We start from the raw sequence: 14,579 nt of genomic DNA, 5'->3' as shown, positions 1-14,579 counted from the left end.
CTGCTGACAATATAACACATCATATATCAAATTATATTTATATTTATATTTATATTTATATTTATATTATACTGTATATATGATATTATGGTAAAGCTATGGTCATATTTTCCAGTATCTCCACAATACAACATGATGAACTTGGTTTAATATGACTTTTAAAATAAGTATCATTCTCACTTAATTGGTTTCCAATTAATATTATGATTTCTTATGATTAATTAATGATTTTTTGTTGTTTTTCTGTAAATTCTTTATGGAGGCTGAATCTACCCTCCATATATTCTCTTACTTACAAATAGAGCTGAAACAATGTCAATTAAAGGATTAATTGATCAAGAGAATATCAATTAGCAGTAATTCGATAATAAATTAGTAGTTTAAATCTTCTTTCATGCAAAATGGCTAAAAAATAAATGTAATATATTTAGGTTATGGAGTGTTACTCAACCGAAACTTTCACTATTTTATGAAATTTTGTATTAACAAAACAATAAACTGATTAATCAATAAAATATAAATCTATAATGAAAGGCCCTAAATATAATATTTATATTCCAGTACAGCACCAAGCAGAACAAAACCTTCTATTTCCAGTTTAAAGTAAAAGTTGAGCCTGTTTGTCGTTTTATTTTCTAGATGTGTTTATTCTGCTTTAATTTGGTGAACATCCGGTTTCGCTCCTCGTCAAATCCGGTGAGCTTGACGCAGCAGAGCGGCTCCACCTAAACGTCTCCGTGCTCCAGTTAAAGGGGAAACTCCCATTAATCACACTGAAAACCAGTAAAATCACCACTGTAATTCATGTTTAAGTGACTGGAAAACTGTGTGGGTGTTTGATATATTTGTGGGAATAAAATAAAGTAAAACATTAAATCACCACTGAGCAGCACATAGACGTCCCTACAGTGATATTATACTTAACAACCAATGTAATAAAAGCAACATAATTATAATTATTGTATTCATTATTTCATATATTATTTATTATTACTATTATCACACTGCTGTAATATTAGATTTTTAAAGACACAAAAGTCAGAGAAACTCAACACTTAGTGTCATTTTATCCTCTTAAACTCTTGATTTATCTTCTGAAAACTCCCCTCAAGTTTCCCAATTTTAAGATAAAGCTTCCTCTATAACAACTATTTGATAATCATTTCATCATTTTAGTCATTTTCAAGCAAAAATGTCAAAAATTGTCTAATTCCAGCTCCTCAAATGAGAATTTTGCTGCTTTTCTTTGTCACATATGACAGTAAACTGAATATATTTATGTTTTGGACTGTTGGTCGGACAAAAAAATACACATTTCCTGGAGCTGTTTGACATTATAACGGGCGTTTTTCACAATTTTCTGACAATTCATAAACTGAATGATTACTCGGTTAATAGAGAAAATAATCAGCAGGTTAATTAATAATGAAAATAATCGTTAGTTGCAGCGTTATGACAGTAGATGTTCTGTTTCAGCTCTCCAGTGAAGCCTCATTACACCAAACAGTCATACGAAATCTTATTTTCCTCCCAAAATTCAGCGTATTTTGTGACATATTTGGTATTTTTGTAATCTTTAAGCTTTAAATGACGTTAAATTAATGTTACAACATCTGTAAGCTGTTGTTTTCTTTATTAATTTTGTTTAAAAGTGTCTTTTCTTTTCTTTTTCCCACAGTATTTATGTCATTTTGCGCCAGAAACAGATCAAACAACTTAAAGAATGTAACAAAAAAGAGATGTAAAGTAGTTTTTATGTCTTCCTATATAACAGAGTTAAAGGGAAAATGTAGTAACAGCTGCAGACAATAAAAAGACATAAAAATATGAAAAACCTTGTTGTTAAATCTTGTTTTATGGAGATTTCTGTGTAAAAATCTCAAATAAACAAGGCTGTGTTGCATCTGCGTCTCACAGTTTGAGTATATTTCCCTCTATTTAGTCCAAACAGACACCTGCAGCTGATTTAATTTAATTTATGTGGAGCCAGATGGGCGAGGATTTAAAAAAAAAAAAGGACAATGACAGCTACTGGAGAGCGTCATAAAGCTAAATTACCAGGACATAACAAACCCCACCCGTCTGCTGCTTTGAGAAAATTAAATCAAACGCCATAAATGTTTTCCACTGTAATAAACGTTTCCACCTGCAGAGGGCGCCGCAGGCTTCAGTTCTCTACTCGACTACCAGCTGATTGTTTTTGTGTTGTTTTAAAACATAAAAATGTGGGCAAAAGTTTGTCTTAAATGAGAAAATTATGAGACATTTTAATGTCACAACATCCCATTTAATGTTTTCCAGAAGTTGGATTCACATCAGGAACATTAAACAACACACGGCTTTAATTTCATCACATCCATTCACATAAAAAAGTGATTCATCATTCAAACGTTTTTGGTTGAGAAAATAAACCTTTCTCTTAAATGTAGCGGCTGCATGTGAGACACAAAACTCTGTAAATATACTTCATTACAAGTGTTTCTGTTGTGAAGCAGATGTTTTTAGAGTAATTCCATGTACGGTTTGTGATTAAGCGACTGCTTTTCAAGGCTTTTTGGTATGAAGCAGATGGGAAAATCCGACAAAATGAACCGCAGGATCCAAAATCTCTTTCCAGACGTGCAGATGTTCGTGTGGGATTTAAGCAACGAAGAAGAGGCCTGAAAGTCAATATGCTGTGTTTAAGTAAAGGATATTAAAAAGATAAAAGAACTGTGATACATTTCACACAGAAACAGAAGAAGAAAACAGATGTTTCAGTAGTCCGACTCGTCCGAAAGCTCTCCCTGCTGCGTCCAGTGCTTCCCCTTCTCCTGCTTCTTCCTCTTCCTCTCCCCCATCAGCATGGCGGCCAGCACGGTGATCACCACGGTGACGGTGATGATGAGCACGGTGACCGTCTCGGCGATGCACAGCTCCGTGTCCACCTCCATCAGCCGGTAGCCCCGCAGGACGGGCGGCTCCTTGCAGGTCAGGTTGTAGTAGTCGTCCAGGAAGAGACGCTGGATGCTGCGCAGCTTCCGGAAAACTCTCTGCAGGTCGCAGTCGCAGTTCCAGGGGTTCTCCTCCAGCAGGATGTGCGTGCTGTAGGTGTGGATGCCGAGGAACGTCTTGAAGTAGATGGTGGACATCTGGTTGTTGGCCAGGTTTAGTAGCGTCATGCTGGTGAGCGGCTTGAAGACGCCCATCTCCGTCTCGCTGATCTGGTTGTCGGCCAGGTTGAGGACCTCCAGCGAGCGCAGCATGGAGAAGATGCCGCTCCTCAGAGACGTCAGCCGGTTGTCCTCCAGGTGCAGCTGCCTCAGGGAGCTCATGGAGGCGAACGACCTCACCTGGATGGTGTGGATGGCGTTGCTGCTCAGGTTTAACCTCTGCAGGCCGTCCAGGTGCAGGAAGCTCCTGCTGTCCAGGCTGGTCAGGCGGTTGTGTGCGAGCTGCAGCTCCCTCAGGAACGCCAGACCCGCGGAGAAACCCTCGCTCAGGGTGGAGATCCGGTTCCAGCTCAGGTCCAGCTTCTGCAGGAACTCCAGCTGCGAGAAGCCGCCGTCCTCCACCGAGCTGATGTTGTTGTTCTGCAGCAGCAGCACGCGCAGCTTGCGGTTTTTACCGAAGGAGCGTTCGGGGATGACGGCGATGTGGTTGTCGGACAGGTCGAGGAGCTCGGTGGTGGCGGGGACTCTGCCGGGCAGCTGGGTGAAGAGGGCCTGAGAGCAGATGGTGAACTTCAGATCCCCCCGACAGTCACAGCCCGGCTCACAGCTGCTGTGAGACCTGGAGGACGCCTCCGTCACCACCAACAGGACGAACAGGAACTCCTTCATGGCGGCGGAGCTCTCTGAAACAACCAGAGAGGATTCTGACTCAGAACATCTGCAGTGATTTGTACTATTTAATAAAAACCTTTTCACCAGTGCTAGACTCACAATTTCACTATTTTATCACTTGTTAAATCACTATAAATAACTCAGAATACCTGGAAACACTCACTTAAAAGTAACTTGCTGTTTTCATCAATCATCTAAGAAGTTTTAGGTGATGAAACAGTTACTGAAAACTTGTAAAAACCTCCAAAACTCTGCAAACGACGACCTGAAAGCAGCTTTTTGACTTCTCAGGATGATTAAAGTCGCTTCACCTGTGATGCATAAATAATCTTTACAGTGATTGATTTCTGTTGCCAGACATGTGACTACAGCTGGTTGACATCATAACAAGCGTTTTGTTTTTTTTTTAACCATTTTCTGACCGTTCACAGACTAAACATTTACTCAATTAATCTAGAAAATAATCTGCAGATTACGTGACACTAAAAATAATCGTTATTGTTCCGGCGCTCCTGCGTCATTACATCATTTCCCTCAAAATTCAGCCTCTTTGTAAACTTTGAACTACAGAAGAGGTTCAATTAAATTAATTAAGTGTCTTTTCTTTTCTTTTTTTCACAGCATTGATGTCATTTTGTACCAGAAACAGACTGAACTAAAAATGTGAAGTAGTTTTATCTCTTCTTATACAACAGAGAAAGTAACAACAGCTGCAGACAATAAGAACAGATACAAATATGAAAAACCTTGTTGTGAAATCTTGTTTTTTGGGGATTTCTGTGCGTGAAAATCTTGAATAAACGAGGCTTGATATCACTATAAATCAGTCAATATAACTAACTCACTACACCTGGAAATAATCACTTAAAAGTAACTAAAAATTCAACGTCTTTACGACCAAACAGTCGACTGAAAACTCTGAAATACTTCCTGACATAAAACCTCCAAAACTCAACAACAAAGACTCAAAGTTTCCACATCTCAGGCTGATGGTTAAAGTCGCTCCGTGGGTTCGATTCCAACTGTGTTTCATAAATAGTCTTTACAAAACGTTACAAAATCCAAAAACTGATTGATCTGAATTGTTTTCGCAGTCCCGAGGAAGTAAAAAAAAAAAAAAAAAAGAGAGAAAAGCCAGAAAAAATAAACATAACTCGGTTTCACAGAAAAATTTTCTCTCTTATTTTCCTCTGATGTCTCTAAAGACGAGTCGCGGAGGTCGAGGAACACGAGGAAGCTTTTAAAAAACACTTCTGATGAGAATACAAGAATAATATCCTGACCTGAGAAGAATGTAAAAGCTGCAAAAGTTCAAGTTTAAGGAACAATTAAGTTCATCTGGAGGAAGAAAAGAAAAGAAATGTTCCTCTTTAGACAGAACAAAGAAAAGAAAAGTAAATTAAAAGTCTTTTTTTTACTCTGGAATATTGATGGTTTATAATATAAACGTAAGATCTTCATGAAACGTCATAAAAACGTCTGTTTAAGGCTTTTAAACAAAATCTGCTGTATAGAAAATGATAAAAAAGCTGCTATTTCTCTGCATTATTTCCTGGAAACAGTTGTTTAATAACGTCTTACCGGCAGCTGCTGCTCCTCTCGTTTCCGTGCGTTTACCTGCTGACGGTCGTCAACATCCAGCAGCAGGCAGCAGCAGGTGGAAACTGGACATGATGGAGGTCGAGTTTGTCACGGCCTGGAAAACACCACAAAGACAACGAGATGGAAAGAGACACACAGAGAGGAGAGAAGAGAGAGGAGAGGAAGGGGAGGGAGAGCTCGTCAATTATTCACCACGCAGCTCTGTGGTCGTGTTATGTCGTGTTGTGGGAGGGGGGTTACGAGAGCCGAGGGGAGGTTTAAGAGATTGAAGCCAAACTGGGCCACAGAGCCGAGAATTAGAAGGTCTGGATGGATTTGATTGATTGCAGACGGGGTGTTTATCTCCAGGTTGTTCCTGATTATTTATAGATTTATTTATTTATAACAAACAAAAAAAAGAGTGTTAATAAGTTGTTTTTACAGTTCGTTCTACTTTTTATTTAGATTTTTGTCAATTGCAAGAAGAAATATTCACATTTTAAGATGTGAAAAATGAAAAAAAGCTTTTTAAGACTGTTAATAATTGTTTTAAATTCAAAGATTATGATGTAAATAACTGAAAAATATCATGTCAGTATCATTTTCTGCACTTCCTGTATTTAACGTAATAAAAACATTAAATATTAAGGTGCTTGAAATGAATTTTAATATTTAATTAGCAACATGTTTGATAAACAGAAGCATCATTAAAACCATCAAATACAAACATTTAGCTCATCAGTTAAATTTGTGTTTATAATCTTAATTTTTCATAATTTAATCAACTTCCAGGACAAAAATTATGGACATACTGTATAAAAAAAGAGATTTATTTACTTTATTTTCTATTTTATTTACACATTTCTCCAAGAAAGAGATCCACAGCCTCTCTAGTCAGTTTGTTTATTATGAAAAGAGGTCGTACGGTGGCCCAGAAGGCTCAATGCACCACAACTCCAAGGATATTTGTCATCAAATCCCATGAAAAGACCGGAAATACTCACTCAAGCACTAATATATATTGTTAAATTATTCATTTATTATTTATCTGTTATATAAACTGATGAGCTCAAACATGTTTTTTCCATTAATTGTGTTTTCTTGAGTTGGGATTATTTAAAAAGAAAAGAAACTTAAGCAAAACTTCCCACTAAAAGTGAAACACATTTAAACTGTATTTGTACATTTTTAGCCTTAAATCGACGCCTACAGGGCGAAAAACTTAGTAACAGCGAGATGGTTGAAGCTCCAGTTCCTCGACATTTAAACATGACAAGCGACCAAAATGAAAGAGGTCAAAGGTCAGGGTGTGCTCTTTCCTTTGCCTTGTGATGTTGGATTAAGTTGAGGAAACACAGCAGGGACTTTAAAAGGTATCAATAAATAAGACAGTTTTTGTGACTCTTCTTCACTGACAGATACGAGTCGAGCTGCAGCCCCCAGATGTGACATTTATCATCTGTAGGATGACGCCGGACGTATCGGATAGATGATGAGCGGACCTGTTGGTCGCAGAGAGACAAGATTACACTAATACCGTCCAAATCCAGGGCTCAGATAAACCACTCTCTGCCGTCCGGCCCTTTATTCCACCTCCATTCATTCAGGAATCAGAGCGTGAAGTCCTGTTTTCTTTTTTTTTTTTAACCCAATTTCAGTTCAGCTTTCAGCTTTCACAACATTTCAGGCAACAGAGGTTTGTGTTTTCATGTCTCGCTGACATTTAACCCCCAAAACTTGGAGAATATTCAAGATATTAAATCATTTTTTTTTGTTTATTATTTACTTGTTGATGTGGCTTGAGAGGTCACGGCTAATAATAAAGACCAGATTTCTGAGGAATTATTTAAAATTTTTAGATAAATTCAACTTTAAGAGCATTAAACTAACTTTAAACGGCAACATTGATGATTTTCCTTCATCTATTTGTTAAAAGCTGAAACTGAACGTGACATAATGTTCACCTGTTGGTCCGACACAAAGACCTCCGCTGACATCATCAAATATTAACAAACCTTCAGGAGAAAAGACTCAACAACAACAACAAACGACACATATTTAATGGATAATGTTTTACTGAACAGTTAACGAGAAACGATGCGTCAAAATCTGGAGGCTGAAATGATAATTTAAAGGTTCCTTCAAGCAGGAATTAAAAACACGATAGAAAAGTGAGTATTTTGGTTATTTCTTTGCAAAAAAAGGGTTTTATTAACATTATGTTGGATATAATTTAGTCAACCAACAATATAAAGAAGAAGATGCTACTTATACAGTTTATTTCCTCACTGTTGTTGTTTTTCTGTTCATTTTCTTCACTTTACGATCGCTGAGCTTGTTTTTTGTGCTCTGGATTGTTTCTCTGCAGGTTTTTTCAGACGTTGGTGGTGCAGACTGTCCAGACGGTGTCGGTGATGGTACACTAGTGTTTCCTCTCACAGATATCTGGTGTCTGCAGGTGATCCAGTTTCACTGCAGCCTTTGACTTGACCTGAATAATTGCGCTGCATAATAACACGCAGCTAAAACGACTTCAGTTACCTTCCTGCTGCTCACTTCACTTGATTATTGGAGGAGGTTTGACTGACAACAAGGACGGTTTTACCTTCAAATCTTCCATCTGCACAGTTTACGTTTTTTAGAGTAAAGAAACAGACTTGATCATGAGTTGAGAAGGTTAAAGGCCGAACTCAAAGTATCTACAACTCAAATAAAATAAGCTACACATACATGTTGAACATGTTGACGCAGTACAACAGACGACTGGTGTCAGTGGAGATTAAACTGTGACGTCGTCAACTGAGGATGAACAGAAAACATCTTAAACCAGGTTTTACTTGACAGAATGAAATTAAATCTGATTATGTACAATTTATAATATACATATTTTATATATTTAGTATTAATCCACCACTCTGATCTTCTGCAGCTTCAGTTTACTGTGTTTGGATCCAGATTTAAATTTTTAACAAAATACAAACTGTAAAATCAGAAATATGAGCAAAATGTGAATATGAATCTATATCTATATATATAACTATCTACTACTAGTACTACAACTCCTCCACCTCTAGTACTACTCTAACTTTTACTACTCTGCAGCTACTACTACTCTATACATCCACTATATCATATACTACCACCTGTAGTAGAGGTACTACTACTAATAGAACTACAACTACTACTGTACTGTTACTCTTACACCCATCACTGGTTCTTCTCATCTATCTCCTCTTGTACTTGTACTACTACCTTTTCTACCACTACTGGTACTTTTTATCTATATCCTCTTGTACTTGTATTACTACCACCTGTAGGAATATGTAGGAGTGGTACTAATAGTACTACAACTGCTGCTGTACTTCTACTCTTACACCCACTACTGGTACTCCCTATCTGTCTCCTCTTGTACTTATACTACTACCACCTGTAGGAGCGGTACTAGTAGTACTACAACTGCTGCTACTGTACTGCTACTTTTACACTTACCACTGTTACTACATTTCTCTCTCTTGTTATATTTATACTACTCCATTTACTACTACTACTACTACTACTACTGCTACAACATCTATTACCTCTGGTGCAACAATTACTACTATTACTACCTGTTTCACTACTTCTACTCTAACACTGATACTACTTTTACTTCTCATACTGCTAGTTGTTCAACTGCTATCACTACTTCTACTTCTACTGCTGTTTATTTCTACTTCTACTACTTGTGTTGTCTTGATAAATTTGATAATATATGTGATAAATCAAGAAAATAATGAGACTTAACAGTTAATGATTACTGATCATCTACAAACATATAGTATTTATTTGTGTATCTGTCAAATACCAACATACACAGTATGCGTACGCAGTATTTACAGTACACAGATACTGTGTGTGTGTGTTTGTGTGTGTGTGTGTGAAGCTCTCGTCTCTGTGTTTTATGTTATTACCCTGCAGACTGTCATAGAGCTGCAGGATTACAGTAAGACAGAAGCGCTGAGAGAAGCTCATGAAAGCTGCTCGAGTCTCGATGAAGACGCTAATCGTTAATCCCTGCGGACGAGGATTACCTCCATGTTCTACCGCCGCTGAGAAGGGACATTAAGGTCTGACTTCATCTTTATTTACATCACTTTCATTGGGTGGTTTACATTCATAATGTCTTATTGCTTATTTTTCGTACTTTTTACACTTGGAATTTTTATTTTTACAGTATTTAATATATTTAGGGCATAAAATCATCATTATATTACATTAATTTAGCAGACAAGTTTGTCCAAAGCAATATGAGAGCAATAAGAGAAATATCGCAAAAAACAAAAAAAAGAGAAGTAGAACATGTTAATACAAAATGTATTTTTGCTAAAAAGTTTCACCTTGAAACCTAAAACTTAAGAAACTTAGAGAAAAAGAAAAACAGAAAATAATTTTATTTACATGTTTCTTTCAGTTTTTTCTTTCATATTTTCTTCGTCATTTCTGTCTTTCTTTCTGTGAGATAGATAGGTGTGAAACTGTATCAGGTTTTTAATAATACATATGTTGACTGATTGAGTTTTAAGTTACAATAAATGATAATAAAAATTGTGAAAAATGTCAAAAACAGATTTTAGCAATGACTAAAAAGCTGCAGGGTGAAGTTTAGTTTATGAAGTTTCACATTACAAAAACTTAATTTATGAACAAACTACACAGTTACAAGAGTGATATTAATATTTTTGGCTTCAATCTGTTGATATTTTCATATTTAATGTCTTTTAATTACACGTTTTCACGCCGTAGTAACACAAACATCTAAAACACCATCTTTTGTACTCTCACACTAAAACTCTCACTGATCTAAATGTCTTCAATCAATCATTCAATTCAATCAATAAAAGGTCGTCACTGACCTCATATATCAGTTTGTCTCACCCGTCTGAGAGCAGGTGAGGTTGCCGTGATGTCATCAGTGTTGTATTGAAACTGCAGGTTGTACTGGTGACCAGCAGAGGGCGAAACAGACCTGTTAGAAATAAAAAGAGGCTTCATTCCTCCACTGAGTAAATAGTAGAGCTTATAGTAATAGTACTAGTAGTAATAACAACAGTAGTAGCATCAGTTGTAGCAGTGGTGGAAGGTGATTTACTGTACTTACATTGTCTTATATTCTGCTACTTAATGCTTCTACTCAACTTAATATCTGAATCCATTATTATACTTTAACTACATCTATCTATAGACAGTTAATTATTACTTCTGCAAATTAGCATTAAAGAATGTAATATGATGCTGTGTTAAAGATACAGATGAAGAAACAACCAACAATGTATAAAGTAGTTAAAATTATTCACTGTATCCAACTACAATATCAATATACATCAATATAATCCAACAATCCAACAGTCATATGAGTATTTACTACAATAGAAAGGAATTATTGGCCCAGATACTGTTATTCACATTTTATTGGTCAAATTTGATCAGGCTGTTTGTGATCAAAATGTAAATTTTGAGGTCCGAGAGGAATCCGTCCTGCTTTTACCAGACTCCAACTTTTTTTTGCTGTTGTTGCTCGTTGATTCTTGAACAGATTCTGAGAAACTTTATCAGTGCACATCTTTTAAAAAACAAACATCTTTGTTGTCTTTGGCTTTTACACTTTGGGCCTTCTCTGTCTCTTCTTTCTCCCTCGTTCCCTTTTTCTTCTTCGTCTGTTTTAAAAAGGTGCTGTATAAATAAAGTTTCCTTGCTTGCTAGTTTTACTATTTTAACTTAAAGATCTAAATATTTCTCCCACCACTGAGTAATTGTAGAAATACCAGTTGTAGTAACATTACTATCTTGTACCAGTATTGGAAGTACTGGTTGTAGTAGTGGTAGCAGTGTAGTACTGAAACTCACACACTGACACACCTTGTTACACTGAGCTGTCAATCACCCCAAAACTGTCACTCACACCTCTTTCCAATAAAGTCAATTCAAATTTATTTACAAAAGCACTTTGAACAAAACCAGGGTTGACGTCCAGCTGCTTCACAGAGCAGTACAGTCAGTAGGTGTGTGTATAAACTTGTACTGTACGTGTGAATGTGTGTGTGTGTGTGTGTGTGACAGGTGGAGGTGTTAATGAATACGACAGTGGTGTTGCAGCATGGCGGCTCGTTCGCGCCCTGCATCAGATCCAACATGGCAGCTCTGACTTGGTGACAGGAAGAGCCAGGAAGAGAGGTCACGAGGTCGGAAAAACAAGGAGCGAGACAGCTGGAACAGATTGTCCCTGCCGCTGTCAGGTCTTCAATCAGGTCCTCAGATCTGACTGACAGGGTGTTGTTAGCGCTAACGAGTTTTACATGTGACATTTAATTACTGCTGCTATTAACAGCCAGACTGTGTGAGGGAGTGACGAGGATTAATTACTAAAAAAATTTATTTTTAAATGCATTTATGTCAACTTTTTACATCCGTCTCTCACATATTAATTGAATCTAATGTAATCTAATAGTCATGACGCACAATTTCATAGTTCAGTTCAAGTACAGTTTACAAATATACTTGTATAATTATGTCTTTAATCTGTAGTTGACTGTATCAGCAGCTACAAGATTTAAATCTTTACACCTGTTGCTGCACCTGCTGTGCTTATATTTCATTTAAGAATATGTTTAACATTTTATAATTTGTCTTAAAATGAAATAATCTAAGACGTGTTCAGCTCTCATACATGTGTTCTTCAGTGCATTTAAATATGTTTAGCATTTTACATTTTTTAAATTCACTAATAGATTCTTTAAAACATTAATAAATATGCAACATTTTTATGAATTTGTCTTCAAATATATCTGTAAATGTGTTTAACTTATACATTTGTAAATATACAACACTTTAACAAATGTGACTTAAAATCCATACAATTACATTTTTATTAGCATATATACATAAATATAGTTATTGTTACAAATCTGTAGCATTTTTTAAATAATTTATCTTAAAATACATTTGTAACTATGAACTTTTATAACATTTCTCTTAAAATTTACGTTAAAAAAAATGTATGAGTTTGTCATAAAACGCATTCATAAGTATTCAGAAAATTACAAACAAAATTTCCCTTAAAAAGTATAAATATAGTAGACTTCTCTCATGAAATTACTTTTTATTATAAATATATTAAAATACAAATAATAACTAAATATATATATAAATCTCTAGCACTTAAATAGATTTGGTGTAAAATACCTATGAAATTTTTTAAAAAAAATTTGTTTTAAAATGCATTTTAAACATGTTTTTTTTCTAAAATACACATAAAATTTAAGCATGTAACAAATGTGTCATCTAAACATCTAATTTATATTAAATAAGTATCCTGTGATTTGACCCTTTGTGATTGTTTGTAAGTTTTCATTCTCCTCACACCGGTTACAGTATTTATATTTGAAGGTTTATTTTATTTTAGATAAGTTTAGTTTTAGTTCTTTCTAATGTTTTTTTCTTCAGATCCACTTTGTCAGTCCTTCACTTTGCAGCAGTTTAATGGTTTCAGCTCTACAGTTGAGAATATTTATCTGAGCCTGTTACAGCAGGTGTGTGCTGCTGGGTAAACAGAGGAGGGCCTGCGAGCTGTTTGTGCAAACATGATCGAATGTGTCCAGGTTAAGTGGATTATCACAACACAATAGACGCCTTTCAGAGCGAGCAGGCAGGAATTTCCTCCGGCTCGCATCTTCAATCCGACGTCTTTGCACGGAGCTGCTGTGTTTTTTAAAAGACGTTTAAGACGTTTCCGTTTCATGACAGACTGTGATCCTACAATAACAGTCTACATGAACGCTGGCAAAGATTTATGTTTTTAAAAAAGTATTTTTGGTAGGAACGACTAAACGCTTCCACCAGTCGACAACATACCGTCATGTCTCAAGGCTGAGTTTTGTTCTGGTGAAAACAAAATCTCACATAAATACAACAGACACCCTACAAAACAGCAGGTTACCTCTACAAACTTTGCACATTTTCCCCAATTTGAGGTTAACACATTCTTCCTGTTAGCCTCATTACCTCCCAATCAGCCGCTAAAAAAACAGTCTGTTAAAATGGTAAATTAATAATAAAATCTTAATACGTGTAGAGACACAAACTGATGACGTTACAGGAGAATGAAAATGGAAAAACTAACTTTAAATCTAAACTGTCACAGCTTTGTGTCTAAAAAGTGAGAAAAATACTCAGATTCCTCTTAATAAAACTCCTATTTGGAGTATTTCGCACATTATTTTCTTTCTTTATTGACAGTGAATGTGAGTTTCCAAACATCTCATGTAGTTTTAACATAAGACGTAAAGCTTTGACTCCCAATCTGCTCCAGTCCAAACTGTCTCCAGTGAATGAGATCACACACGTCCATCATGTAATTACATTAAACACTCTGATATCGACTCCTCGCTGAGTGTGAACCCATTCCTCTGAATAAACGTCATCGCTGCTGTCATTATCATCATCGTCGTCGTCACCGTGACTGTCAGCGCTGTCAGCCTGAGTGTCATCATCTCCATCATCACCATCGTCGACGTTTTATCTTATTTTTAATCGATGTTGAGCTCAAGTTTACAGAATCAAGTGCAAAAAACAGAGAGATTATAGAAATGGGGGGTTTTGGGGAGAATATCTAGATCATGTCTGGCAACAAAAATTAACTACGCAAAATTTTAAGAGACTCAAATTAATGGCTGTTGATCAATAACCAGTTCAGGCTGCTGTGCTGCTGTAGCAACATTTACTGTGCGTTTCAGGAGTTTATGTCAAATAGGCCACGACTAAAAAAATGTGGCAACAGGAAGGAAATATGAAAAACAAAACATTTTTAAGGCTGCGCCAAAGTGTGTTTTCCCGTATGTGTGTGTGTGTGTGTGTGTGTGTGTGTGTAGAGAAGTCTCTGGGGGTAGAGAAGGGTGAAAAGGTCAGTGAGTTTCTGATTCATATACAAATATTTACATTAGTTCAGCTGGAGGTGAAGAAATGACTCAGAGGAGGGAGGCGGGGTGTAACACTCACGGTAGAGAGACCAGTACTACAACTACTACTACTATTAGTAGTACACCTTTTACTACATGTACTACTACTACTGAAAATATATTTGGATGTACTTTTGCTACTACTAAAACTACTAATACTACTACTATGACTACTGGTACTAAT

The 14,579-nt window shown here is 36.2% G+C and overlaps 2 protein-coding genes across 11 annotated transcripts in view; both read right to left on the bottom strand.

Annotated features, from left to right (window-relative positions):
* Positions 1–14,579, bottom strand: part of LOC122976244 — a 1,153,509-nt gene that overhangs the window by 816,087 nt on the left and 322,843 nt on the right. The window lies entirely within an intron of this gene.
* Positions 5,407–14,579, bottom strand: part of LOC122976251 (aryl hydrocarbon receptor-like) — a 52,141-nt gene continuing 42,968 nt past the window's right edge. For 4 of the 10 annotated variants that reach the window (XR_006400880.1, XR_006400874.1, XR_006400883.1 and 1 more), the window contains 2 exons: positions 10,320–10,410; positions 5,407–5,520 (listed from right to left, as the gene is read on the bottom strand). The gene's annotated coding sequence lies outside the window, so the exon portion shown is untranslated. Of the gene's footprint in view, positions 5,521–7,307; positions 8,026–8,135; positions 8,205–9,871; positions 9,897–10,297; positions 10,411–14,579 lie in introns of those variants that run through there. The other 6 variants (XR_006400876.1, XR_006400878.1, XR_006400875.1 and 3 more) reach the window with 6 other exon arrangements.

The sequence above is a fragment of the Thunnus albacares genome, chromosome 24, assembly GCF_914725855.1.
Source record: "Thunnus albacares chromosome 24, fThuAlb1.1, whole genome shotgun sequence".
In the NCBI taxonomy this organism is placed as follows: Eukaryota; Metazoa; Chordata; class Actinopteri; order Scombriformes; family Scombridae; genus Thunnus; species Thunnus albacares.
Note: the sequence above shows the minus strand (reverse complement) of the source record. Positions and strands in the feature narration are given on the sequence as shown.